At 47.2% G+C, this 4,728-nt stretch overlaps 1 long non-coding RNA gene across 1 annotated transcript; it reads right to left on the reverse strand.

Annotated features, from left to right (window-relative positions):
* Nucleotides 1-428: 428 nt before the first annotated feature.
* On the reverse strand, nucleotides 429-3,385 carry LOC111813926. The gene is made up of 3 exons (XR_002819047.1): nucleotides 3,256-3,385; nucleotides 1,891-2,019; nucleotides 429-986 (listed from the first exon to the last, which is right to left on the reverse strand). It is a non-coding gene; the product is annotated as an uncharacterized LOC111813926 (long non-coding RNA).
* Nucleotides 3,386-4,728: the final 1,343 nt, after the last annotated feature.

Raw genomic sequence — 4,728 nt, forward strand, 5'->3', positions numbered from 1 at the left:
GCCGTGGCAGCCACCGTCAGCCGGGCTGCGACGGAGTTTTTTCCGTGTTCTAGGCGGTCTCCGCCCGCTCTTCTCGAGTACACTCAGGGCTTCAGGAGCAAGAGCTCTCAAGGTGCGGATGCTTTCTGGAGGAGCTAAGGCTGAACTCCAGGCAAGATCAAGGCCCGAAGCGGGGAGAGCGTTCCTTGCTCTATCGGGCGCTACCAGGAAACAACCTGCGGCAGCCTCACACCCGCAGAACGGAAGCAGTGCAGGACGGAGAGGCAGCTGCGTCGCAAACCAGTGCAGAGACCTAAATGTGGCTTATGCTTGAACCATTTGAAATTAAAAATAATGTGTGTGTGTGTGTGTGTGTGTGTGTGTGTGTGTGTGTTTCCATACACACTGTGGTGTACGCTATGTAGTGCTAGTATTTACTGATTCTACAGTGGTCGTAGGGAAATCCTAACTGTGGCACAATACTGGGGCATCTTCTGATAAGTACTGTCTGCAAACCAGGTGGTTTTTTTTTTTTTTTTTTTTTTTATGCTAGGGGGATAAGCTTTAGAAAAAGAACACGTGAGAGATAAAAGAGTGTAGGAGGGACGGTCTAGCATCCTAAAGAAAGGAAAAGGAAGAGCACCACTGAAACAGTCTCTGCCTGTGAAACAGGACCAAGCAAGAGAGACGCCGCCAGCCAGCTGCTCGGCTTCGGCGGGCGGCATGGTTCGGAATCTGCGCATCCGTGATGATGTGCCGCAGGCCCAGCAAGGTGTGCCTCGGGATAGAGCCACGACCAAATCTGAGCCTCAAGCTGATGAAGTACACTCTCGGGCATTTTTGTAATTAGTTTATGTTTATTAAATGATTCCAAAGTGTAGTTAAGCTCTAGGACGTTTGCTCTCTCCCAAATCTCGCTTAAGAACTCAGGTTAGGTGCTCCTCGTGCCGCACGCGAAGCCCACGTGTCTGCCCACACAGCGATGAGTCAGCTGCTGCTCTTCCTCCCTGGAGAAAGAAGAGGCAGCAAATACAACTAACCCGGGAAGAGAGGAAAAGCCTGCATTGTCCTCAGCAAAGGTTTCACTGCTGACCTCTGTTGGAGTCGAATATAAACTGCTTCTTCCCGGTAAAGCTCAACTTTCAAGTTCAATTACATTTAGTTCGATAGACTAGTGACAGGACACCTATTGTGGACTTAGATTGGCCTCTGTGGAAAACAAAATAATATGAGCAACCTTCCTTATTCCAGAAGAGGTCAACGTAAATAAGAAAACAATAAGATGTTTGAACGAGCAAAGAATTCCTTGGCAGTGAAATGCAAGGAAATTCAGAGAATAGTGGTGCTATCTTTATGAGAAAATTCCGGAAGGAGCTTGGTATTTAGAGCTCAGGCTGTCTGACCAAACAATGGAGGAGATGGAGACAGCAGGAGGACCTGATTAGGACTATTAAAAAAAAAAAACAACAACAACCTTTTAGAAACCTACTTGGTAAAGGTAATCAATAGGCATGAATCCCTGCCAGAATGAATTCCTCCAGGACTACACGATGTCTTAGGCCTTTTGGTGCCCATGCATTTGACAGATCTGGGTACTAAGTGACACAGACAGGACCCCTGCCTTCAGGCAGTGTGGTGTGTAATCTAGTGGCAGAGACCAGTGAGTAAACACAGGATGCTGCAGAAACAGTAAAATTGAAGAGGGCAACGCTGGTTCTTACCAAGTGCCAGGGCTTAGGGACAGACCTCTTTGGCTGCAAAAGGGAGAAGAAAAATCTTCACATTTTTACTCTAATTTATTTTTTTAATATTAAAAGTTCAACTAAGTAGACTGGAACTAGGACACACACATGAACACGCGTGCATGCACACACACACACACACACACACACAAGCACCTCACACATTTACAAATCAGGATGTCTGCAAAGATGATTTGTCTCCACAAAGTTAATGAGCACACCAGCCAGCAAGCCCTGGTCCATGACAGTACTGTTTTCCACATCACACACCGACTCAAAGTGGGATTTGCTTGGCTCACTAGGAAAGAGGGAGGAGACTGATGGGTGGAAGGCGCAGCCCCTGAAGCTTCACACTCGGGGCCAGAGGGCTTGGTATTTCAGAGCACCTTTAATTTACTTGGTGCTTCAAGTAGGAAGTTATACTTTCTACAATCAGAGAAAAGTCGGCTTTTGCAAAAATACTATAACGCTCATCTTTGCCCCAAACCTGCTTCTCCCATGGGTGTTACCATTGCTGATTCTCTATTGTCCAGTTGTTCAAGTCTGAAATTTGGAGGTGATCTCACCCACTTAGCACCCAATAGATCTGCAGCCAGTCCACCTGCTGGACAAGGTCCAACGCTTCTTGCACTTCCTTTGCTACCACCCTGGTCCACCCCTTCCTTCTCCTGCTTACTTAAAACTTCGTTGTTTTGTCTCATTTTTTTTCCCTGTTTCTCTGCAGTTCATTCGCAGTGGTCATGATGCTCTTAAAACATAAGTCTATTAGCAATAGGTCCTTGCAATTCTCCGGGGGCTCTAACTCTCACTTAAAGGCCCAGCTTCTCAAAATGGCTTGTTGACCCTACCCCCAGCGGCTTAGCTGGTCCTGTTCCATCTGCCTCCTCTCCCTACCTCTGTGACCTCATGTTTGACCTTTCTGCCTTGCTCAGTCCTCTTGGGCTGCACTGGCCCGCTCCATCTCCCTGGCACACATCAGGCACACTCCTGCCTCAAAGGCTGCTTTGCTTGCAGGCTCAGGTATCTCCACGGCTTTCTCTTATTATCTGTCCTTGGGTTAAGCACTTAAGCACTACCCTCTTTTTTTTTTTTTTTTTTTTTTGGTGGAGCCGGTGATTGAACTCAGGCCCTTGCGCTTGTCAGGCAAGCACTTATTCTACTGAGCCACCTTCCTGGTCTAGCACTACCCTCATAATGAGCCCCTTTGGATAATGTCTACAGGTGACTTCTACCTCCCCAACTAACCCTGTTAGATCCTGTCCCTTCCTGGAGCCCTTAGCCCTTATTACTATCTACCATCAATACTGTGCATTTTCCTCGTTTACTTTGCTTGCTCTCTGACTCCCTCGTTGGACTGTTCATACTCAAGAGAGCAATGATTTATTTTCCAGCTGTGTCATATTGGTACCTGACATTCTATGAAACTGAAGTTATCTGTCTGCATAAGAATTGTTCAGACCAAGCACAGTGGATACGAGTCTAAGGTTAACAGAGTCACAGGCATGAAATATGACAGCTTTAAAACTTTGCTTACAGATTGTTTCATCGCGTGACCTGATCATTTCCTGCTGAATTCTAAGAATACAATGAAATATGGCCAGAAGTGCCGACAAGGACCTTGATGTGGCCAGAGGGGTTCCAGGATGAAAGGGCTGCTGTTTCAGTTGGTGAGATCTGCGAAGACCATTTATCAGAGGCCGGAATGAAGGGAGGAGGCTGCCCTCAGACGAAAGCATTCCAGGGAGAGGGAACAAGGAGCACAAAGACTGGAACAGACGTCAGCGCTTTGAGTGGCTGTAAAGATAACATGCTTAGGTCGGAGTAAACACCCCTGAGAGTGGCAGCTGCTGAGGTTACAGATGTGGTCAGGGGCCTGATGTCATGGGCCTCTACAAGGACTTAGGTTTTCAGCGGGATTAGAAGCCACCACTGGTGTTTTAAGCATAAGAATAACGTGGTGGGATTTATTATTTTAGATACGACCTCAGCTGTGGTGCAGAAAAGGCTAGCAGCATCCAGGGCCAGTTAGGAGGCCGCTGCAGGGAGCTGCACAGGACGAGGGACACTGGGCAGAGTGACTGGAAATGGTTTGGCTCAGGATGCAGGACTTGGGCTTGTGTCACTATCTTATTTTGAGAAAATTTCAGCTTTACAGAATAGTTGCAAGAGTAAAACATCTCTAATATGCATTTCTATCTCTCGTGTCTGCTCATACTCTCAGGCCCACTCTTCTGGCCAGCGCTGTGTGGTACCAGGTTCCGAGTTATTTTTAGGGTTTTAGCATTCTGGCAGAGTGCTTTTTTCTGAGGGTGATTTTTGTCTGGCTTCAGTGAAATGTCACTTTTTTTTCCTTTGTCTTTTCTTTTTTTCCCTTTTTCAGCATAGCATCCACATTCTCCTCTCATGCTCTGTACCATTGGGTTGGCAGTGCCAGTGGAAGCTCTACAGTAACTCTGTGTTTTCTTACAAATCAGTGGCCACGGGGCCGGGGAGATGGCTTAGTGGAATAAGCACTTCCTTGCAAGTGCAAGGGCCTGAGTTCAATCCCTGGTTCCGGGGGGGGGGGGGGGGAATCAGTGGCCATTACAGTTGGAAGCACGGCCACCTGAGCACTTATTAGGACTCCTTATGGGTCTTGTGCTTGTTTTTTCAGTACACGGCTTTGTTTTGCATTCAGGATCTTTCAATGTGATGGTATTGGCAGGAGGAGGGCTGTGATGTGGCAAGAAAGCCCTCTGTCAGGTGCCAGGGCCTCACTGTTAGACTGTCCAGTCTCCAAAATGGTGAGAAAACAATTCCGTTCTTAGTAAGTCGTCCAGTCTCAGATGTTATCATAGCCCAAAACGGATGAAGATGGAGACGTGGCAAGAGCATGCATTCAGAGAATGCTGGAGCTCTCAGGAGTGACTTTAGATAAAAGAAATGTGCATGTGTTGATGTCTCAGTTACTCTCCTCTTGTTGCTGGGACAAATACCCGACACCCTAAATGAAGGAAGGAAAGTTTGT

This window comes from Octodon degus, unplaced genomic scaffold (genome assembly GCF_000260255.1).
Source record: "Octodon degus isolate 3935 unplaced genomic scaffold, OctDeg1.0 scaffold00240, whole genome shotgun sequence".
NCBI lineage: Eukaryota > Metazoa > Chordata > Mammalia > Rodentia > Octodontidae > Octodon > Octodon degus.